Source organism: Dermacentor andersoni, chromosome 10, assembly GCF_023375885.2.
Source record: "Dermacentor andersoni chromosome 10, qqDerAnde1_hic_scaffold, whole genome shotgun sequence".
Lineage (NCBI taxonomy): Eukaryota > Metazoa > Arthropoda > Arachnida > Ixodida > Ixodidae > Dermacentor > Dermacentor andersoni.
In genome coordinates, this window is record NC_092823.1 from 51,743,254 (window position 1) to 51,768,444 (window position 25,191).

At 44.7% G+C, this 25,191-nt stretch overlaps 1 long non-coding RNA gene across 2 annotated transcripts; it reads right to left on the reverse strand.

The window, feature by feature from the left end:
* Positions 1–388: 388 nt before the first annotated feature.
* Positions 389–25,191, reverse strand: LOC140213800 (uncharacterized). 2 transcript variants are annotated; one of them, XR_011890783.1, is made up of 4 exons: positions 24,952–25,191; positions 11,432–11,490; positions 4,854–4,895; positions 389–559 (listed from the first exon to the last, which is right to left on the reverse strand). It is a non-coding gene; the product is annotated as an uncharacterized lncRNA (long non-coding RNA). The 2 variants fall into 2 exon arrangements; XR_011890784.1 differs by lacking the exon at positions 24,952–25,191 and adding an exon at positions 22,628–22,757.

Consider the following 25,191-nt stretch of genomic DNA (forward strand, 5'->3'; position numbering starts at 1 on the left):
TAACCGGCCTTTTTTTTAACCGCAACAATCTCTATACCCATGAAGTGTGGTTTCGCGTAGTACAAACACTGGTCAGAAATATTTGGTTATCACTGCGTGTATCGAATTCACAAAACCGTGCTGTTTATATCTGTGTGTTCGTCACGTGATCAATATGTTTGTGCTCATTATGAATTGTTCACCACAACGGTGTTCAACAGCAGAAAGAGTTATAAAAATGTTGTTCCATGTAGTTATTCTAGATCACACTAGTGTACACACTAGCGTGTAGTTGAAGGACTATTGCAGCCCGCTCAAACGAAAAACGTGTAGGTTGAAAACAAATCAAGCTTTACATTTTATCGTGGCGATAAAAAAAAATCTTATTGGTGCAATGATATTTCGTAAACATGCTTTCTATTAAGCAGTATTGCCTTTGCACTTGCCCTTTCGAGGTGACCTTTAATATAGTGCTCAACGTCTTGGTCTTGTGCGTCCAACCGTTCTTCAAGTGTGCTATCAACTACAATAAACAGCTCTACAGTAAAATGAGATTGGGGATGTGTCAGAGGCTCCATTCCTGTTCACATACAAAGGAGAAAAAAAAACATAATGAAAACAAGCACAACGAATGTAGAATATTTTAAGCGAATGAATGCGAGCATGCAACCTCGTCTTCTCAAGAGAAACGTAAGCAACCAGCAATAAATACAAAAGTTGGTTTGTTGCTTTTCGAACAGTACATTACTAGGCCTCCTAACGTACACTTCAAAACCCGCCGTGGTTGCTCAGTGGCTATGGTGTTGGGCTGCTGAGCACGAGGTCGCGGGATCGAATCCCGGCCACGGCGGCCGCATTTCGATGGGGGCAAAATGCGAAAATACCCGTGTACGTAGATTTAGGTGCACGTTAAAGATCTCCAGGTGGTCTAAATTTCCGGAGTCCTCCACTACGGCGTGCCTCATAATCAGAAGGTGGTTTTGGCACGTAAATCCCCATAATTAAATTAATTAATTATTATTACACTTCAAAGGAGTCCTCTGATTCCTAGAAACAATGTACTTCTATGAACATATACTAATTTTACGCCAGCTGGTCATTCGCAAAAGTTATGAAACGTGCATGTTTTTGCTGTTGACATAGAAATGACATAGTCCTTTCCCAAGCGAAAGATCCCCTTCCACAACTGCAGGTACATTCTCTTTAACCATAATATTACATAATATATACAATGAACGTGTAGTCAAGATGTCATGTATGAGAATAATTTGAAAGCATCAAAGTGTATTTCTTTCAGCTCCTCCATTATAAAAATTGACAATAAGTTTTGCTTGTAATAATCATATACATACTTAGCTTTATTCTAATGCGCTTTGGTGAGCTATGAGCATTATTGAAAAAGTTGCTTGATTGAATGTTCAGTTTATTAATAAAATGATGTAGAGGTGAAGCGTATGCAGGTAAGCATGAATAAATATAACAAAGTAAAAGCGGTAACACAATGGTTGTAATACTGAAAACATAAACGTATGCAACTTGGTAATCTAAGGCACACCGTGGTACCACATTATTTACAGAAGGTAAAACTTATTAGCTTGCTGAATGGAGTCACAGCTTACTTAATGAGGTACTTTAGAATTGGCTGAAATAATGAATGCACATACGCGTTCATTCAGGCGAAAACTGGCGTTTAACACAAGGGTGGTGATATTTCTTTCTCCAGTAATACTAATTGTGATGTAAGCAGGGTTTCTTGTCGTGAAGGTATTATGTTAGCATGAAATGAGAAATCACACCTAAACGTGTTTAAGCCGTTGCACGTAACAAAATCGCAATTATTTAAAATAATTTTCATAGACACAATTTTCATGCAAATAATTTTCAGGAGGAGCAAATATAAATTTTTTTTTGTTATTTACGTTGAACCCTTGCCACAATTATTTGCATGCCCATTTGTACCGGTCTCGGCATACCTCGTGTAATGTAAAAACTCAAATCAAATTCCGTATAAGTATATGTGAAAACAGTTTACCTAAAGCATGTCGGTAATTGGTGTCCACATGGAAGGACCAAGTTGCTATTTAGTGTATTTGTAACAGTGAACTACATGCAAGTTCACCATGCTAAATGAGGACACATATTTAAAAGTTTTCGTCTTCTTGACGTTTGCGGAAGGTAACTTCTCTCAGTATTCAATATAGCACCATTTTAGGGAACTTCTTAATCAGGATTCTGTGCTATAATCGTGGCGATAGATATCTCTAAAATTGCGACATTGTGGCAGAAGTAATGTAGACAGTGTAGGCTCACGTTCAGCTCCCAGTTTTGTGCCGTGCCTTTTGGTTCTCATCATCATCAGCCTGATTACGCCCACTGCAGGGCAAAGGCCTCTCCCATACTTCTCCAACTACCCCGGTCATGTACTAATTGTGGCCATGTTGACCCTCCAAACTTCCTAATCTCATCTGCCCACCTAACTTTCTGTCGCCCCCTGCTACGCTTCCCTTCCCTCGGAATCCAGTCCGTAACCCTTAATGACCATCGGTTATCTTCCCTCCTCATTACATGTCCTGCCCATGCCCATTTCTTTTTCTTGATTTCAACTAAGATGTCATTAACGCGCGTTTGTTCCCTCACCCAATCTGCTCTTTTCTTATCCCTTAACGTTACACCTATCATTTTTCTTTCCATAGCTCGTTGCGTCGTCCTCAATTTTGGTTCTCGGCCATCATTAAAGAAGGCCGTGCTCTTTCGGCGAGCTGGTCTTTATTACCCTCGTGACAATATTCATGCAACCGAAATGACAAAGCTTTTGTTTGCGTCGTTGTATAATTGCCGAATTACTTTTCATCCTGGAGTGTGTGATGGATATCTGTCATGTCAGGATGACACGGAGCAAAAATGTTAGGGCCATGAGATCTACCAAAACGATTATGGACTAGGTCGGACGCCTCCATGCTCGCGAAACACGTGCTCAGTCTGGACCTAGCAAAAAACAGGCCACAATCACGCACACGTCCCGGACGTTGGCGAGGCTCACCTCGAATCTACTGCTATTACGGCGGCATCCGTGGCTGTATTGCAGGATTTTGCCGACTTCATCAACAACGCTAACGACGTGGCTAAGATGCTTCCGAAGGGCGTGAGCTTCCTGTCTTCCGACCACTTACTACTTTTAATTACGCCGAGCACCTTTGCTTTGAACTTGTGAGTGGAAATGGCGAGCAGGACAAACGCCGCTAGCATGGCACATTGTTAGCTCATTGATTCCTCACCTATGGTGCACGCCAGACTTCACGTTGTGTAATTGAAAACGTTAAGGCCCCCAAAAAATCTGCTTGCCCGATTTCGTAGATGATTCGAAGATAATCTTATTTTCGCCTATTCGAAGTATTTTATGGATAGCGGTTTAGTATTTGAAAAGCTTAAATAGTGTACTTCATAAAGTACCCTGCGCCATTATTGGGGCGAATCGCGATGCAGATCCTTAAATAAGGAGTCATCTAGAAACAAAAATCACTTGCTTTTAAGGGGCAAGTGAACCTTTATACGGGGCAGCTTAGCCTCCTGAGGGCAAAAGGTGTTTCTACTATTCGAGATTTCGACATGTGATTCCGGCATTCTTACTGGCCATTCAGAACGCACGCGAAGGACATGTTTTACGTGTTGAGATCTCTGCAATGCGCAAGCGCATGACCGAAGTCACATGGTTTGATTGCATATTTCGCGGGCTTTTTCAAAACGCCGAAAAACCTCACTACATGGAATGCACGTTGCCAAAAAGTTTGTATCTGTCGTTTCTGAGCACATCCTACAACGTAATGAAATGCACATTTACGGCATTCATTCGTAAAGTTTATGCTGATGAATCAGCTTCGAGCAGCGAATGCTAAGCATGCTTACAATAACTAAGCTCACATACGGCTGCGCTGGCTGTGTACAGCGCTTCCCCAACTTTAATGATGAATAGATGAATAACGTCACGCAGACGAGATAAAACTCCAACGTGGTCCTCATGGCAGGACGCTTCTTAGTCAAATTGCACACTAAGGAAAGTAGTGTGTTTCTTCTGTACTTATACACAAATGAAAGCGATATTGTGCCTTCAACAGTACACTGAGCAATAAATATAATTGTCAACCATCCGACTATAGCCTGAACTGCAAGCTCCATGTTAAATCGAGTGAAACCGCAATGGGTTTCTCGGAGAGGAAGCTTCGCAGTTATAAATGCGCCTTGCAAGAATTTTTACTCAACTGCTAAGCTTCCATTGTGATAACTTTATGGGATTAAAGTTGTGACTTCGTGCTACGTAGGGTGAAACCCATACATGATTATCAGAAAGAAGCTTCTCAATTTCGAAAAGAAAATTGTCTAGGAAAAATGTTTCCTCATGTCGAAGCCTGCTTTCTAAGAAACCAGCATGAGTTTCCTGGGTAGCTGCATGCGAAATTCGTGTGCATAACAATTTTCTTTTTGCTTACTTTTCCTGCGCCTTCCGGCATTCCGCACAACTGGTTTCAATCAATTATGGGGTTTAACGTGCCAAAACCACTTCTGATTATGAGGCACGCCGTAGTGGAGGACTCCGGAAATTTCGACCACCTAGGATTCTTTAACGTGCACCTAAATCTAAGTACACGGGTGTTTTCGCATTTCGCCCCCATCGAAATGCGGCCGCCGTGGCCGGGATTCGATCCCGCGATCTCGTGCTCAGCAGCCCAACACCATAGCCACTGAGCAACCACGGCGGGTTCACAACTGGTTTGCCAAGGAGAAATAATGGGTTAATGTAATATTTATTTTGGTTGTCTTAAAACGCACGAGGTGGAGTTTATTTCTCTATTCACTATAGCATGCCCTGCAGAACTCACCATTTTTGCTTTCTGTTGGTTTCGATGATGCTCGGCAAAGCGCTGGAAGAAAATGCCATTTGCAGTAGTGGTGAATTTGTCAGGGATCAGCTCACCCAAGTGGAAAGAGTCATGTGGTCTCTAACGTAATATGCCACGATCATGTCACGTTCTTTGTGGGTGTTGTCTCCACTATTTAGACGATCTCGTCAGACACACCCGCAGCCCTACATGTGCGTGGAGCTGTGATGAGAGTTAGGCCAGTGACGAAGTTTGGCTGTGGTTACACGGTATAGACGTTGATTCTGTTTAATTTATTTTGTTTTTAAGTCGGCACAATTGAGACATACACATATTGTTCTATGGATAGACGTATTGAAGCTGGTGTGCTTATATCAGTTTTAGTTCTCGCACTACTACTCCAATGTGGTTCATAGGGCCAGCAATTGCATCTTATTTAGCTTACTTTATTGTAAAGCTTTCGTTTCAAATCCTTTATTTTTAAGCCTTTATCTCTATCTGTTTAGTCATCTCTACTAATGTAAGCAAGGGTATATATCTCTGCTTTTATTTTAGTTGTAAACCACTATATTACTATATGCAGACAAAAACACAGCAAGGGCTTTGTTGTCTCTCTCGTCCGCATCTCTTTTTCTTGGCTGTCTCAATTTGTTAAATAAAAGGTGCTAATTTGCTACGAAAGCTTCGCTGCTCGTCATTGCATAACGATAAAGTCCAAGGGGGGCAGTTGCACTGTCGGGTGTGTAAATTTTTTAGCATTGTCCTACTTCAATGTCGTCTTAAAACATTCTCAGCATTTCCCTTCTTGCACAAAAAGGACAACTGTTAGACTATGAGAAGAAACTTTTATAATTAAGCACCTGTCCTTGAGTAACAAAAATTGATCACTGGTGCTGCAGTACTACTGCAAATCTACACTTTTCTTGTGCGCTCACATATCAGGGGTCGTGCAAAGCATAATTTGTGAATGGAAACACTCAACCAGATAAGGGTGTTGCTTGTTCCAAATGGCTCGAGAAGAAAATCCCATATGCTGTCAGCGCGCATGCAATAGAACTACTTGAGTTGATATTAACCAATATTTTCCAACTTAATCCTTAACAAGAATGCTCGCAGACCACTTTTGGATGCCGTTCATTGTACCACTTCTCACTTGAATAACTTAAAAAGAACATGCTTCCGTCGTCTCCTTACTTGAGCTTACTCGAGAACGCTGTGCAATGTCACTGCACCGATAATAAGATTTGCATATTTCGGATAGTTCACGAGCTTTTGTGTAGCTTTCTATTGGCGTATGCAACCTCTCTCACGCCAATAAGTCTCACCGTGTAGTTCATGGGCTAGTGAGCAGAGAATCGGATTGCTAACCCGAGGGAACGTGGACGCCAAGCTGAGGAAACTAACCATTGGAAAAACGTGAAACAGTAGGTATGTGGCGCTGATAATCGGCCACCGCTCTTCAATAAACCTGGTTCATGCAAACGGGTGTCGCTGAAGGCATGCGGCATGTGCGGCTCCTTAAGAAAAAAAAATGCTAAGCGACCCTAATGTTTGACTTAGGTGTCTCTTAGTGGCACTCCCGCCTCGGCGTTGGTATTTTCTAGGCTAAGAACGGGAACGTGTTTCCCCTAACACAACATGCGGGCGAGGAGGGAGTGAGCGCGACGAGGAAGAACAGCGTCCGCTACCTGGTGGAGCGTAGCCCCCTAGCGAAGTAACAAAATCGAAGCGGCACACGAAGTACACCTTACGGTGCTGACGTCAGAGCATGTAACGAGCGCGCGCGTACAGCTGTTGCGAACAAGCGAGCGAGCAAATGAACGCCGCGAGAGGAGAAGCGACAAAGGAGGGACTGATGTCACCACCCATCTGCTAGGCATATGTTCAGTGTGTGCCAGGCAACTGTTTTCCATTAGTTAGCCGGTTAAATATCATGCCACGTTCTTGTGTATGATGTCATTCGCCACGTCATTACTTGCGCTTTCTACTCGCGGGGATCCAGGAATTTCGCCAAACACGTGCTCAAATGGCAGGTCTCTGACGTCTAAGTTTCTGTGCTTTGTCGTGCGCTAATCAAGAACTTCTAATAATTTGGAATTTTTTGAGACACTTCAGTAACTCGACTTGTAACTTATGCTCTGATATCATATTTATATTGTAACACAATAATTTCTTAATGTACTCTATCTTTATATTTTTTCTCTGCTTTCCTATTGAATTTCGTCCCCGGTCGTCTCAGGAGATGAATCGGAAGTGCTGCCCAAAAAACAAGAGCTTCATTCGATCCTCCTGCTTCTAAGAAAAAAGTCTTTAAGATGTCCTCAGCGCTGGACTGGAATCAATATGCCTCCTATGTATTCATATCATGCTGTTGGATTATATACTCACACATGTGCCACGCTAGATGCCGCAGTGTGTCCAGTGGGGTGCGCGTGAGACGAACCCGGATGTATAAACTTTATACATGGCGCGTTTCAGCGATGGGAATACGGTGTGTCGCTGCATTGCCTCCATGTAGATTACGCACAGTAACGAGCGTATTCATCCTGAGGTGGGTTCGGCCTGATGTTAAGAAGACAGGTGTGAGTGCCGTGCACCCCAACTACCATGGCACGAGACACTGCTGTTTATAAGCCTTTTTATAGATTCGCGTAAAAGAAGCACTTTCTGGTTTAATGTGTGTGAAAATATAGAAATTCAATAGTGTCCTTATTGAGGCGCAACGTTAATCACGTAATAGTGCCACTTATTCTGCCAGAAACGGTCTTTGTGTGGCCCGCAGCTTGCGATTGCATAACTCACAAATTGGAATGGCGTTTTTTTTTTTTTTCTTGACTGTGTAATGCCCTTTTTTTTTGGATGTTCATTAGCAAAGCAAATCATGTATGTAGCGGTGTCTCAGCCACACTCACTTAACGTATTTCTAAATTATGCTGATCTTTTTAACGTGAGGTGAGGGCCGTCCTAGCAGATCTGCAACCGAAATAAATCTGCTCATGGTAAATAACGCTACGTTATACAGGGTGTCTTCAAAATCTCTTACTCGTCACTGTCTGTCCCTTCACAGCGTAATAATTACTGTGGCACAAAAAAAATCTTAAAGCCAAGCTTTCATTTCACCCCATCATGATTTTCCTTACAGTATCTGATGGGGGCCCGTGCTGCCTTGCATTATCGCCTGATCTCGCGGATCGCACACATTTCAGTGGAGAAGCTGCCAAACTTCTCGAACAACCAGCAAGGCTTAAGAAGCTCATGCAGCTTGGAAGAATACTGCAATCAGGGCTCTCTTTATTGCAATTCTGATGCCGTTTCACTGCTGATTTTCTCAGTTGCACAAAAAGGAAACAGTGGTTCCTTTCAAAAAGTTTTCTTGCTTACATCGAGAACTAGGACAGAAAAAAAAGTATTGAATCACACACTTCTTGAATACACAACTTAAAATAAGAATATTCTAGCAATATGAACCAACGTGTCAAGTAATATAGGCACTTGCGAACCGAGCCAGGCGCACGCAGCGATCAGTGAGGTAAACATCCTTCAAAAAACGATCCCAAATGCGCACTACACTATTTGTTCCGCGCCAAATAAAACGTTTGTGTGATGGTACAGGTTAGCCACATATCACAAATTCTGTGCTTTAAACGGAAAGTCCTGCGAGTGACATATGAAAAATCATGCCTTGGAAGTAATCCAAATGCTACTGCGGAAAAGATGGGTGCAAAAACAAACGGCTGGCTGCACGGTATAAACGGGGGTTACGGCTTCAGATTCTATTCTATGCTAGCTGTGCGAAATACGCTCACCCAGCCCGACAAACGTCTTGCTAACAACGTTCTTAACGCAAGAAAGTGCGAAATTATCTCTGGAGAGAAAAAGAAACACCGTACTGCACGAACGAGGGGGCGCGTGGAAAAGCGCGATGGGATGGGAGTAACCAGCAGCAGATAGCCGGCGCAGCATCAACGTCTCCATGGAAACGGAATTCTTAGACGTAACCACGTAGATCTATGATAAGCTGTCTAGCTTTGAAGTAAAGTGGAAGCGCAAATCGCTACGCTGCCTGGAGGGTGGTCAGACCCTTACTTGCTCGGCCGCGAAACGGCTTGAGTGTCCGCTCTTTCCGTATGTTTCACTATGCGTGTATTTCTATTGTGGCAACGTCAACTCTCTCTTCGAAATGATGGCCGCAGCCGTCACATTGCGCAGAACAGGTGCGCGGGAATGCACGCGTTGGTGCCAGTTACTTTTTTTTGCGCCACAGACGCCAGAATGAAACGAGCAAATGTATAGCATATTGACGCGTGTACTTATATTTATCGGGCGACCACGTTTCGCCGCCTAACAAATGTTATCGCACAGCGCGGGACGCGCCTGCATGTATCCGAAGTTTCTGGAAAGTTAGCAATGCTTCTATCCGCTGTCGGTTGTCGCCGAACCTTATGTTATCTGATTTGATCGCCTGACGCGAATGGTGTAGAACTTTGTGGAAAGCACGCGGGTCCCAACGACTAGTCTCGAACGCTCGACGATTGATGTTTAAAAGCCGACGCGCTTCACCCGTTAATCAGATTTTGATGATCGCCGACTGTGTTCGCCGCTGCCGCCGTTCTTTAAGTGTAGCCTGTTTTTGTGGGCACAGGTTCGCCCAATAAAAGTTAGTTTCGTGCTCCACAGTATTGCTACTGTGTTCTTCACACATCACTCCACGTGACAATATCATTAGACGATTCACTGGTTCCTCACATCACATTGACTGTAATATATGCACAAGATCTGCCTAAGCGTTTCTTTATTGCGTTGTCTTTGGCTAATTGCAGCGTTGTAGAGCCAGACATGAACGCGAGAAAGTGTTTGCTTCGTCGCTGACTGGAGCACGGTCGTTGCTGCTTACATCACGCATAATCACGTCTGCTTTATACTACCTTTCTTGTAATTGTTCTGGCACTGTGACTTCGCTTTCACGTAGATTTGAGACGACCAGAAGTAACGCCTAATTAAAATTTGGGCGCAGCTCGTCTACGAAGGCAATGCAAGTGGAGGTGAATGCAGTTAGCATTCGAGCAATAGCGACGTATTGCACTGCCAACGATTCATGGATGAAGGGTTTATCGCAGTCGGGCGGCTCTCTCGAGCTTTCTCCTTGACTTCTTGCGAATTCCGGTCGCGCCTGAATTTAGGTTAGAACATACTTGGTGGCAGATGGCGAGTGACACCAGGAGAGCATACCCATTGGCACATTTCCCCGCGAACGGATCACATTTTAGATTGCAAAACCGTCCAGGTCGGCACGCAAACTTTTACCTGACAATCGTCACCATCCTCTCACATTTTTGTTTTGTGTGATAGACAGGGAGATAGGCGGAAAGAAGAAGTGGTCAGATATTGCCACGGACACATGTCACAGTAAGAGTTACCACGTTGTTCTGTAACCTGATATTGTTTTTGTGTCGTCATTGCTATGTTTTTCTTTTATTTCGCACCCTGCGCTTATATGCTTGCCACTACGGTTTTCCATAATTTTGGGGCACTTAGTAAGTCAAGCCTTTTCAGCTTAATTGTCCGTACCCGAAACACTGATAAGGTATTGAATAAAGATATAATAAATAATTAATAGTTGCATGCGCAAACTGTTGCAACTCTGCGACTGTTAGTAATGCTTTCTTTATGAAGGTTGGAATCGTGCTGATGAGTGAATTAATTTTAGCCTCCAGTGAAACAGTCAAGATGCATAAGTATACTGCCATGCGAAAAGCTCATAATGCAACAACGGTTCGTGTATTTTTTTTTTCGCATCCAGTAGCCTAGATCACAACTGCGAACCTTATTGGTATGCTAAACAAAGCTTACAATTAAATCAATAATAATGTCATATTATACTGCACTTGGCATTGGCGTAACGGAGCACTTTATTTCAAGAGCCAAGCTATAGGGGTTTCCAAGTTTCCAATGATATCATGTCAATAGCACGGATAATGAAATCAGCTGGTAATTCTTAAAATAGAAGTGGTACGTACGCGTTCGAAGTCCTTCAAAAATTGCTTGTGAGGGTTAAGAAAGCACACACTCTTTAAAATGAACACTTTTGTTAAAGAAGAACTCATTTCCAGAACCCGTAATTATTTCCCGAAAGTTATTGGTTCAAATTTTAGAGATAACGATGCTTTTTCTGATTAGTTCAGATTTTCTCAGTTGCCTTCCGTTTGTTCCACAACGCGCTGAACTTTCCATTAGGTTTCTTACGAAGCATAGCTATTAGAGTAGGGGCAAAAGTGATCACACGCACAGGGATACAGGTAAGAGGAGCCCCAAGATTGATTTCGTCTTGTCTATCTTTATCTGTACTTGTTCATATGAACCACTAATAAAATAATGTGACTTAAAGAAAGCGTGAGTACTTCGGAATGGATACTATTTCTTTTGATAAAATATGTAATTTTATGATCCAGCTAAAACTTAGAATATCACTGTTCCGTACACACTTCTGCTCATTAGAAAATAAAGATTAAATATGAAACTATAGTGAGCGCAGAAATTATGAAGAAAATACAAAGGAAACGATGATAAATGTTATTTACCCAAGAGGACGCTCCAATAACAAAGCTTCGGTATAAGACTTCGCATGTTCAAGCGACTCCTAAAAAGCAACGAAAAAGTAAGCCGTTGTAATGATCTAGGTTAATAAATTTGCAAACAGTGGCGCATGCGATTATAAGAAGCCAGGAAGACAAGAAAGTGACGATGAAATCATTGGTCACAACGACCATCATGTATGCTACCTGTATGGGTTTACGTAAAATGAATTTACTAAAGTAGTGCATCGTGGTTCATTCACCGTCAATGATATATTTAACTAGTTACTTAAAAATAATAATTGAAGATCACTACACATGAGAGTTAGGCAGGGGAAAGAAACTAGCATTGAACGGAACATCCTTGTTTATGAACTTTTAGGCCTACAAAACATGAAGCGCGTTCATTCTGCAACTCAGGCAACTTATGCTTGGCTATCGGAGACACATTCCTTTATACTTTTTTTTGCATCCGTCTTAAACATCCCTGGCAAACTTATACCAAAAGAGTAACGATGACGAAATCGGGTTCACATTTTTCATAGGGCATTTCCTTTTTTGTTTGATTTGAAATGAACTTACTTGCAACATTGCTACGGAATACAATAAACTAAAGCTGATCGAATAGCCTGAAAGGACCTGGCATTCCTACACCCAAGTCAGCATAAGGCTAGTTGCAACACGAAAAAATATTACAGTGCATTTACATGGCTCACGTACAAAGCACACTTGTGTATGCCAGTTGTAAGAAATTTATGCAAGCGATCTTTCAGATAAACAGCAAGGTGAAATAAACAATCAGAAAGATTTCATACCAACGTTAATGAGTTTATGGTAAATACGTTATTACCTGTAATGCTCTCTGTAGTTGAAACTTTTCAGATGTCACAGCGCTGTTTACTAACGGCATTCAGTAATGTGGTTAGCAAGAACTGTAGCATCTGATTGGCATAATTTGTACGCACTACTGAACATTTCTGTTGCACTGCTGTGGGTGGCAGTCAATAATGGCAAGCTGAAAATTTTACAATAAGGAGTTCTGGTCAACGAAAACGTTCAAATAAAAGCACTTCGATAGATTTTCCCTCTTTGCAACCAACTTCCTAAATTACCAGAACAAATGAGGCTTACCTTATATAGCCAAGGCAATTGGCAGCTATTCAAGCAATAAAGAATTCATACAGAAATCAAAAGGGGGCATGGAAAGTACCTTTAAAATGTTTGATAACATCTATCGTGGGTGTCGTTGACAGGCGAGCCGTTGATGTAAATGCGATGTACTAATAAATATGTAGCAAGGTAGACTCAGCGTACGTGACATGTATGCTGAATGGCCGATATAGAACAACATTTGGGGAACACTTGAAAAGTCAACATCAAATTCATATCGTAATATTTCAATGATGAAATGATGTTAAGATATTTTGTGTGACGTCTCTCTTACGCTGAAGACTGCCTTCGATGCTCGTGAAATCGCTAAAGGGAGGTATGCTCAATAAAAGGCAGCGAAGCCGGTAATTGGCCCATTATATATCTCGAAAACACTTCTATGGCTGTGCAAATGCAGGATCGAGCGATATGTTTTGGTATCGGAAGGTAAAAGCTACACGGTGTCATAGTTGCCCAAATGTGTTGCTTGAGGAGCCATTTCATGCTCTTACATATATTCTAGCGGCCAACGGTATTTTCCTCGGTCGCCGTTGGTATGCGGCGCGTCCCAGCACGTGTCTCGTGCCTCCAGCAAGAAGCACGAGGACACAAAAAGCTGTCTCTTCCATACTATTCGAAGGTACAGTTTCTTTGGCAACAGTATGTGAACAGCCCTGCTGGCTAAGTACGGACCCTATCTGCCTTTCAGAATTGGAATTAGGATTGCTTCTTTCCGAGCGGGCGTAATGTACCCAATCAATCATGTGGTGTTGAAAAGTGACGGAGCTATTGTACGTTAGGTTTCTCGGTACAAGGTTTCGTTGATGTCATAAACTATTTGCTCTGTTCCTGGAGCCTCTTGAATGCAGCCATTTAGAGAAGACACGTCACGTAAGCACAATGTCCAGCTCGTATCAGATGGCTCCGCCCCTTGAGCCATTCCGAATTTGGCCTTCGAACTTAGGTGCTTCCCTAGAAAGAAGGCTCCCCTAAACCAATATCTACGCAGTTGTAAAAGGAACGATCAGGTTATCTTATTACAGTAGACGCTCTCGCCTGACATCTCGATGACTGGGTTTTGCTTTCTCACCGTCCAGTCAGGGGGGAGGGGGTTATGTACTCTCATTAGTAAGAAACTCACTCATGTAACACAAGGTCTCAAATGGCTGGTAGTAATTTGAGTATGTCATGGTAGAGATCACACCTGGTCGGGTCCACCAACGCAGCACACATGTTCATAACATTTACAGTAGTCCCAACGATAGAAGGCGAGAGTATAAGAATCTGCTCCGCAAGGTCGTAGACCTCGCAGGCTCAAGCCCTCTTATTGTCAAAGGGGACTTTAATGCCACGCTTCATGTCTTGGGTTATAAATATAATACTAATAACGGTAAGCACCTCTGTCAGAATGCCATGGATCTGGACTTGGCGCTGAATATTAAACCTAACTTTCCGACCCAAATCGGGACATACATGTGTAGAGACTACACCCCTGATCTCATCTTTGTCAAGGACGTGACTGAGGCCGAATGGAATAACGTGGCTAAGGACCTTCGTAGTAACCATTATATTTGTGACGCCCAGACTTTTATCGTGGGTAAAAAAGAGCACGAATTCTCGTACACGGACTGGGATAAATTCCTCAAGCTTCGGGAGGAGAGGCCTCCCTGAGATTCCCGACCTACCATACAGCAATAATGGGTCAGGTTCAAGAGGACGTTCGGCGTGCGACCTCTAAGGTCTGCAGCGACGTTCCTGTTGAGAAACTGGACAGTAGGTTAGCCCGTCTGTTAGAGGCCAAACAGTCCATTCTCAACAAATGGATGTATCAGTGACTTAATTGTAGGCTACTAAGAAGATGTATGAAATTACCAAACACACTGCAGAGCATTGTATAACCCTCTCTAAACAGCACTGGGGCGAGGTTTGCGATTCCATAGAGGGCCAAATGCGCAATCGTAAAACGTGCAACTTGCCTAAGCACCTGCTTAACGAGACCAGTACTAACTCTAATCAGAGGTATGTCATTGATAGTACCATATATGAATCCACATGAATGACCTCTGACGATGAGTCAATGCCCACGCTTGCTGACAAATATATCACGTCGGGTCAGGGCGGTGTCCATTACATCTGTATTAACAGGGCAGGCCACTTCCTGCCTGAACGCGGTGTTTGGCGTTGAGGAGACTGGTAGGGGTCTACATGGACTCAATGGTAGATCCGTACCAGAGCTGGATGGCATCTCCAACAATTCGTTGTGAAATCATGATGATAAATCCCTCGCATACCTCACAGAGAAAATATTGCAATTTAGAGGAATGGAACCATCTCATTGCCTTGGAGAACTCCTTTTGCCGTACTAATCCCCAAACCTGGCGTTCAGAGTACTCATTCACAAACGTAGCGTTCAAAACTTGAGACCCATCTCGCTTATACCCTGCGTGAGTAAGGTAGCAGAGCACGCGGTCCTCAATCGACTCTCCCGGTTCTTCGAGAATAACGACATTTGGCCCCATACAATGATAGGATTCAGAGCAGGCCTATCCGCACAGGATCATGCGTAACTGAGCAAGCACCAAGTCAGTCATAGACAACGACTCTAGCGACACTCGGGCCATTTTGGGCCGAGTGTCGCTCGACAATGTTCTACATTCGCATATCCTAGCATTAATATCTCGCCTCCATCTGGGTGAAAGATTTTACAACTATGTTACCTCGTTCCTCTCAGATAGCAAGGCTACCCTCTGGGTGGCCGATCTCAAATCACAACTGCTGGAACTTGTCGAGAGAGGCAGGCCACAGGGGGCAGTCATTTCTCCCTGTTTATTCAATATAGTCATGGTCAGCCTTAGCAGAACGGTTTTCGAGATTGAAGGCATCAAACACACCATGTATGCTGATGATATAAATATATGGTGCACAGGAGGCAATGATAGTCAGGTTGAAGGACCCTTACCGGGAGGCCATAGACACTATCGCAACCAATCTCGAACCCACCGGTCTCAGATGCTGCCCCTTGAAGTCGGAACTCTTACTGTATAGTCCCTAGAAACGCGGTCCAATGCCCAAGGGTTGGGTATCGTTAGAAGACAGAGACGTTAACATATATAGAAGAAACGGTTGCCGCATATCTAGTCCATTCGATCAAGGTCTTGGGTATGATCGTTGAGTCAGGGTGTAAAAATGGCAAGACTATAGGCAAGCTAATGGTTAAAACTGAAAGTACCGTTTGTTTAGTTCGGAGGGTATCAAATCGGCATCATGTACTCAAAGAGGATAACCTCATTCGACTAATTTATGCGTTAGTTCTGTGCCATTTTACATCCGTGGGAGCCATGCATTGACGGAAACGGGCAAAGCGGGATAAATTGAACGCACAGCTTAGTAAAATTACTAAGCGGGTTCTTGGGTTAACCGTATACACTTTTACAGAGCGCTTCATGCAGCGTGGCATTCATAATACTCTGGTAGAGATTGCAGAGGCTCAGAAACGTGCACAGCTAACTCTCTTCCCTACAACGAAGGAAGGGAGATCCATCTTGCAGGAACTCGGATATCACCGCATTAAAGTAGCGGAGCAGTTCTCTTACGTTCCTCCGTCGATTCGTGGGAACATTACAGTCGCGCCCATATCTAGTAACATAGACCTCAATCATAATCGCAATAGAAGGAGGGAAAGGGCGGCCAACTTCCTTAGGCAAATACACAGTGATCAGCGACAGGTCAGCTTTTTCGATGCTGCTTCTTGTAAGCGACATTGGGCGTTCACCATCGTCGCTGTCGATTGTCGACAAGGAATCACCACTGCTTCTTCGGTTCCGACGATGAACTCGAAAGTTGATGAACAAATCGCTATTGCACTAGCCGTGCTGGATAGCTCACGGGATATCATCTTTAGTGATTCAAGGTCTGTAGTTAGAGCATTTGAAAAAGGCACTGTTTCCAAACTGGCCCTCAGAATTCTTGGGGGCAAGAAAATCACGCACCACTTCATTTACTGGTTTCCCGCACATCAGGGTCAGATAAAGTGTACTACTTCCAACCTCAACGAGTCGGCTCTTGGGGCCGGGCGCAAATTTGCCAACCACGCTAACCCCGACCAATCGGAAGCCGTCTCCCCAAAGAACAGGGAAACGCCCTCAAACTACAAGATTACTTAACACTATCTCAGCCGTAGAAGCTACTTCCCTCCTCATCGGCGCATCAACAGAGCTCAAGAATTAACGCTCCGTCTTCAACAAACGAATACTTATGCCAATACGTCGCACAACCACGCAATACCGCCAAACGTCGCGCAAAAGCCGCGCAATACATACCAAGAAAGGTGGGAAAGCGGGCCATGGGCGGGGGTTCCCTACGGCAGATGAGGGGGCCGATGAGAATGGAGATGGAATCGAGTGAATCGGCACACACTGTGATGTCGATGATAGGCTGAACGAAATCGAGACTTTCGAGGGAGAGCTTGTCAAACAGGTGGAAGAGCTCAAAAATGAGCTAAATAGGGAGCGTGATGCAGAGAAGGTAGAGGAAAAAAGACTTGAGGCAGCCGAGGAAAAGCTGAACAGGGCCGCACTTGTGAACGAGAACGGTCTTGACAATGGAACACAGTCCCCCGACATGACAGGCGAGGGAATGCCAGAAAAGTACGTGGAATTCGTGCAACGTGGTGAAGGGCTAGCGGGAAAGAGCGGCACTTACCTTGAGGCCGCCACCCGGAAAAAGCAGGAGCACATGGGTCAATGCCCCTTGTCGAGTCCGAATCAGGCGGAAAAGGACAAAGGGAACCAGGGAGAGGTAGGAGAGAGTGAAATGATGATTATCGCCGGCGACTAAAGCCTGGCTAGGTGATCATAAGCAATTGTGGAGAGGCTGAAAGGCGATAAAAGAGAGGCGGTAGGAACATTTCCGGGGCAGCCGCTGGGTTCTGTCATAGAGCGAGCAAAAGCAAACCTCGCGGAAAATACCCACGTCCGCAACCTTGTCATAGAAGCAGGTGGGCTAAATGACGTCCTAAACAGGAAATGGACAGGACTAGCCCAGCGCTTGACGAAGGGGGTGGACGACTTGCGTGAGCGGTCCCCTCCGGTGCAGATCATGATGTGCGCGCTGCCTGAGCTGCCTGTACGTGACAGTCACGTACAAAGAGCCGTAGTGGCTGCTAATGAGGCGATATGGAAAATGAGTCGAGAGAAATGTTTCGAGGTTGTCGAAGTAAACAGGGAGGTGAGGAAGTGTGGTGGTTTTGAACGAGACGGGATCCATTTCAATTACACCCTTGCACGAGAAGTGGGCTGACGACTTACTGGTCGCGCTGTAGCTTCTTTAGGGGGCCCACGGGCGGTCAGGAGGCCAGAGTAGGTAGTAATTAGGAAGGTCCCCTAAGGGCACCTCACTATATCATCGTCGTCATTAACAGAAAAAGTAGGAAAGCAAGAAAGAGAGCTCACCATGCAATAAGCTACATAAACATGCAGGGCGCCAGAAGAAATGAAAAGTGGGCAGAGATTGAGGAGCAGTTAAATAGAGAACAAATAGGGGTGTATGCGGTTACAGAAACGCACTGTAGAGACTCGAAAGAGCAGCCAGTGATTGACAGTTATGTTTGGGAAGGGTGCAACAGACCTAAGTCGGAAAGAAAGGGAGGGGGAGTCGGAATGCTCATCATTAAGGGAACCAAATGGAAAAGAGTAAATTCGAAATCTCAAGAGCATCATTGGTTATCAGGTATAATGCGTGGTAAAAAAGCTTGGCTGGGCGTTAGGTATTTGTGGACCGGAAATAATTGCACAGGAAAGAATAAAGAGTTAGTGGAATGCATAACCACTGATATTAATGGTTTCGGGAACGATGCTAAAAGTATCCTAGAAGGTGACACCAATGCCAACATACAGGATTTAGATGGCTATACCGAACACAACGGGAACTCAATGCTAGACCTTTGTGAGCAACATAATTGCGGTATCGTGAATACAGGGCCTAAGTGTGAAGGGCAGATGACGTGACAAGTGGAAAACAGGCAATCAACCATTGATTACAGTCTGATGACAGAATGAATTCATGAGAAGTTGAGAGAAATGGTAATTGATGAGGATGGGTATAGCAGCATAGGGAGTAACCGTAAACGCATCATTTTGAAGATGGGATATGTAGTTGGGAAAGAAAGCAAGGAGTGCAAAATGGCCAGTCTAAATTTGAACGCTGAACAAATAATAAATACAGTCACTAGAGTCGAGGAAGAACTTGGCAAATGGCCAAGTAAAGAGTGGGAATATAGTGAGCTTCTAAGTGTAACCACAACATAAATACGGAAAGAGAAACGGCATGTGCGTTGTAAAGGAAGAAAGAAACCGGAAAGCTTGTGGAACAGGGAGATACGAGAAGCGATCGCTGAAGGACAGAAAGCATCTCGAGAGAAGACAAAGAAGGCGCAGTTGCCGCATGATGAAGCAGCCAGTAAATGGGAAATATACCGGGAGTTCAAATACTGGTGCAAGCAAAGATAAAAGTTGAAAGTTAACGTTGGTTGTCAAAAATACGTGAGAAAAAGAAGGCCGCTCCTAGAATATTTTGGAACGACATGAAATTATTAGGCAACAAGTCGACAACAATACAACAACATATCCTAGGCGAAGATAAAAACAAACTGGAAGGGGATGGAGCAATAAATTATATCCGAAAACAAAAAGATGAATCTTTCCAAGGCAATGACGAGGTTGTATTTGAAGAAAAAAAACAGCATGAAAGAGACCGAGGTGGAAAAAAGATGGTGCTGAAAAATTTCAACTGGAAGAAAGCTGAAGAGAAAATTCCTGAGTGCAAAGCCACAGGGATAGACGAGGTTCCCGCTAGGCTGATTAATGAACGAGGACCAAAAAGTAAGGCAGATCTGGTGAAAGCCGTGGGAAAAACTTCAAAAGACAGACGAATACCAGACAGTTGGCGGCAAAGTAGAATGTAAAGGTGAGGAGGAGAAAGATAGAATTCACCCGTATAGACCGTTAACGATTAATTACATCATTAATATGAAGGCTAGCAATGCAAGCAATCAAATTAAAGCTGCAAGCATGGGCATAGAATAATGGCATTTTGGGAGAACTTCACAATAACTTCAGAAAATGTAGGTGTTTAGATGATAATTTATTTCTTCTTACTCAGTGTATTGAAATATCAAAAGTGGAAAGCAGACCGTTATAAGTGGCCTTTTTAGACCTTACAGGAGCCTATGACAACGTAGACCGCAACATCTTGTTGGATAATCTGGAAGGGGATGGCTTAGGTGACGATTGTGTACAGCTTTTGAGAGACATTTACCTAGAAAATACCGTTTGCGTTGAATCGGACGAGATGAGGAGCCAGGAGAAAGCTGATATGAAGAAGGGAATTGTGCAGGGGTGCCCTTTATCCCCACTGCTGTTTATGATGCACATGGTGAAGATGGAGAGGGTGCTAGAAGGAAGTAATATAGGGTTTAATCTCTCATAAAAACACGCGGGTACAGAAGTAGAGCAGCAGCTTTCAGGTTTGTTTTATGCGGATGACATTGTGTTGCTAGCTAACAAGCAAAGTGATTTGCAACGTCTGGCTAATATCTGTGGACAGGAAGGCAACAATTTAGGTTTGAAATTCGTCGTTAGAAAATCAGGTGTTATAGTATTCAATGAAAACAGTGAATAGAGAGTGGTAATACAGGGCAAGGAAATACCTCAGGTAACGGAATGTAAATACCTTGGTATATGGATAAACGAAGGCAATAGACATATGGAAACACAGTAAAAAACAATAACAGTGAAGCGGAAGAGAAATGTTGCCATAATGAAGCACAGAGTGCTATGTACAAGGTACTTCGAGGTATGTGGAAAGGTGTAATGGTTCCAGGACTTACATTTGGAAATGTGGTTGTTTGCTTTAAACCGGGGGTACAGTCAGGACTCGATAGGAACCAAAGGTCAGTGAGACGCCTCGCATTGGGTGCTCTTGGGAAGACTACAAACGAAGCTGTGCAGGGTGATATGGGCTGCACTAATTTTGAATTGCGGGAAGCTTACAATAAAATTGATTATGACGATCGACTGAGGAATATGGAAGAAAGTAAATGGGCTGGGAAAGTGTTGAGGTATCTGTACAGGAAAAGCATTGATTCACAGTCGACGAAAAGAACTAGGAAGCTTACCAGCAAGTAAGTGCCCTGTAGGCTGGGCAACACAGCAACAAAGAACGTCAAGCAGAAAGTCAGATAGGCTGAAACAATTTCATTGGTGGCGGCGATTGGGAATAAATTTGCCATGAGTAACTACTTAAGAGCAAAAACCAAATCAGGAAAGAAACAATTTATGATAACTCAAAGGAAGCTCATCACTTTTCGAAGCGAGATCGGGATGCCTTAGAACACGCACTTATAAAGCGAGATAGAACAAATAAGAAGCATGTGCTTCCTGCGCTAAAGCTAAGGAAACGATGGAGCATGTTTTATTAACATGTGGGGACGTCTGCCCAGCAGGCGATTTAGGCACCACTGGCCTCATTGAAGCCCTTGTGTACAGCGAGGGCAGTGAAAAACTAAACATGGCCGCAATAGAGATTAGTAAGAGGCGATTGGAAGATAGGTGGAAGAAAAGTAGGCAAACCACAAAAAACGGAGACGTACAAAAGCAACGTTTGCAATTGGGGATGATAAAATATGGTTTTGGGAATTCAAAGTGTATTTTTTGTCTACATAGGACATTAGGCAGTGTAATAGCAAGAGCTTAGTGGCGCAACCCACCGCCCCGTTCCAAAGGGCACGTTCATAACATTCATCCATCCATCCATCCGGCCATTGACGTCACCTCCACGTGGTATCGCTTGCTGTGTTGTGACGTCGATTCGGGATGATCAGCCGCGCCAGAATGCCGCGTGATGGCGTGTCTTCTTTCTAGATTTGGGGAGGCCGCTCTGCCGAGGGGAGGCCAAATCGGCTTGCGTGTACTTGGCCGTAAATTCGCGCGACTTCGTGGCGTGGCTTCCTCCACAGATCGCGCACTAAGGGTTGCGCGCATGAGGGGCTCGCACCACCTGCACTAGCTCTCCCTGCTGACCACACAGGGCGCAGTTTGCACCGGCGGCGTTGGGACACAAATCAGCCCGCTGTCCAACTGTGCCACACAGTCCGCAGGCACTGACGGTCTGGTAAAAGGATTAAACGAAGGTGATTACTGAGTTGTAATGAATGTAGCGAGGCTTGACTCTGCCAGCAAAGGTCAGTCGAGCCTTGTTCGACGTGAATGTACGGATATCCAAGAGTTCGCCTGCGCGCCACTGCAGAACCTGGCTGGGGTGGCGGTCGTCCCGCGGTTGGCTAGCGTGACGACACCGTAGCAGACGTCCTCGCCATGTTGCTTCAGGTGGCCGTGGGCGGCCATCTTGCCTTTGTCGGTTTGTGGCTAAAAGTCGCCAAGCATCAGGTCCGCTGTCTGGGCCTCGCGCGTGCTAGCGACCACGAGGTTCTGCTCCGGTGAGAGAAGCACGCTGAGCGTCGCCATCTCTTGTACTCCGAGGAGAGAAACAAAGAGAGATGAAAGCGGCGCTGAGGTCGCCACGTTGAAAGAAGTCTCCGAGCGTCACTGGCTCACGAGGATTGATGATGACGACGAAGTCGTCTGGGTGTGGTCGAGGTAGAGGCATAGGCTTCCACGTCGTTATAGGCTTGCTATGCTTCGCGCTGGATCATTGTGCCGCGTGGGTGGCGGATCCTCTCTGGGTTGAAGTTGACTTGCCGGCGGGTGGTGCCGATGCAGCCGCCATCGTAGCTTTGAGCTGGCAGCGACGCTCCACCAAGAGAAATAGTTCTCATTGAGGATGGAGTCCACAGCCGCAGATTGCTGTTCCTCGGGGACCGGGATTGACGCCAACGCCATGCCGTCGGGATCGCAACCGTGTTGAGCAGAGTGATCCTCCATCTTGCAAGCCGAGCCGTCTGCTTTCACCCGCGCCCTGGCTTAGCAGTTTGCCTTACCATCAACGCCATGAGGCGGGAACAGAAAATCGCTATATATTTGCGAAAAATGGACCCACCTGGATGATACTGCTGTCCTCGGTCGCCAGGCAGCTTGAGAAGTTCCATGGAAGCAATATTTATTGCTTTCCACGAAATTCGCCGTGGCTCTCGCCAATCACTGACGAAGCCGATCCACCGCGCTACGCAAGAGGCAAACGCCAACTGCGTTCCCGCCACGCGTAGGATTCGCCGCTAGGGCGTCACATGGTGCTGAGTGTTCTGAGCGAAGCGAGAAAGAGGAATCTCGCTGAAGGAAACGCGTCATACATAGCCCGTTTCGACAGTGACGATATGTGTCACTGTATTGATCCAATGCTAAACACACAACTGTCGACTGTCAGCGCGAAGTGGGTTCGGCTGTTTCTTGCTTTCCCTCCAATAAAATTCCACCACTGTGGGCGGGGGTCAACCAGCACGTGCTCAGCAACGAAACCCCATAGCAATTAAGCTAACGTAGACAGTTAGCCCCAATCTCTAGATTCTAAGAGAGCTTTTTTTACCGAAAGAAGTGCTTACTTGTTGTGCATCTGAACACAGGAATATGACTTACAGATTTGCACACAGCTGCATCTTTTAATTGTCAGTCTAGGAATGCAGCTTTTCCATTGCAAGTGGGAGAGGTGCTTGTCAAAACGCCCTAAATAGCTCAAAGACGCTCTGGAACAGCTGCAATTGCTAACAGACACACCTAATGATTCCATTTTGACACGCAGCATTCACTAGAGGACGCGCGGGGTATGATGTATGAGCAAATTAGTGCAATGTTGCTGAATTCGCTCTAGAGCTGCACATCCCGTGTGGACGTCCAAAATATTGTGAAGAACATTGCCTGAGTCAGCCCCTTCGTCGTTTTAGGCAGCAAGATGAGGCAGCGAGGCCTAATCCCCTAATTGATTCTCCTCAGCTCCGCATCAAAGTTCATCAACTTTAACCATCTGGAGTCCTTTAGCTTCCCCCCAATATACAGTACCCATGCGTTTTAGCCTTTCGCCTCAATCGAAATTCTTCCTGCGCAGACGAAATCTGATCCTGCGACTTCGTGCTTAACAGGGCAACGTCATAGCCACTTAGATACCATGACTGATGCGCAGTGTGACCAACAATGAATGATATTCGTCCTATTGCACATTGAAATTTCATAGCAAGCAATGGCAGATACATTGAAGTCACACAATAAACTTATTTTTGGTAGGCATTACGCATCCATTGTATTCACAAATAATCGCCCATTTCATTTTCGGCTTAGTAGATTTCAAAGCAGCATCGACAGGGCCAGTAGCGGTAGCCGTGGTGGCAGTGGCAGCAGTATTAGTAATATTAATATCAATGCGTTATGCCTCAACTGTGGAAAAGCCGTTGATTGCGAAAGGCCCTGGAATGTCATTAAGGGCCAGTGTGGCGTTCTCATCACTTAAGAAAGCGAATTCAAACGCCACTCTGCGGCGTCCTCGCTTGCAGCTCAGATTAATGCAGGCGAATGTAAAAATTGTCTAAATACGGCGTAGTAAAAAGCGTTTTAAAGGACCCGCCAATGACTCGGCCTAACGTCGCGCCGCTAATGCCCATTATCGGTTTTCTCTGGAGTTTCTGAAAAGTAGCGCCATGCTGAGCTTTAAAAAAGTGCTAGGATAACCTATCGTTGATACGACAGCCTATACGGCATATTACAATGCTGACGTGACCTGTGACCGTGACCATATGCTATTTACTTAAAAGCAAACCGCATATACATGAGAAAAATCAACAGGATTAGGATTTGTAAGAAATATTAGTGATCATTAGGGCTACATCATTTACGTAACACGCTTGTCACGATATGTGATCGACTATTGAGGGACGTGACTTGAAATGTTTATAGCATTTATAGCTGACCAGAGCAAGATGATAATTTCTGTTCCCGGAGAAGCAACGTCTGGTAGGTGAGTCACAGATATCTGTTGAAGTTCTGTAATGAAACATAATCGCGTATGCAGCCATTCACGTCAATAAGACATCAAGTGACGCCCTAATGACTTGTCAGAGTGGATTGATGGACGCGCAAGGACCTCGCTGCTACCGTAAGCTATATGTACTTAAAGACGTTCACTTGCGCAAACTTCGTGAACTTTTCCAGCTCCAGTATAGTTTGTGTGAGTAGCAGTTTAGCAGTAGCAGATTGAAGCAAATTCCCTTTTGGTTTGGATCACTTAGCGCTTGTTTTCAACCAAAAAAACTAGATTTTAGCGGATTTCGCTCAAAAAACGCTTCAAATCTAGATCACAATAGTTCCGACAACTTAGCGCAAGCACAAAAAATTAGAGGAGATGTTAGAACTGTCTAAGAATGTGAAGACGAAACCCACTTGTGCCTTCTGGTGATCTGCTGTTGAACTTTCTGTTGAACTTTGAGATGAACGCTCTGCTGATGTGCTCGTCAGCCGCTGCCGCATTTTCATCCATAGCCGCTTCCTCCCGACGGCGGCTGCGACGAGCGGCATTTCGAGCTGCTCTAGCCTCTTCCGCCGTGGCGTACTTTCTCGGTCTTCCCCGCCCGTGACTAATGCCTGGCGCCTCGTCACTCCTAGCGATGTGGAATGAGGCTC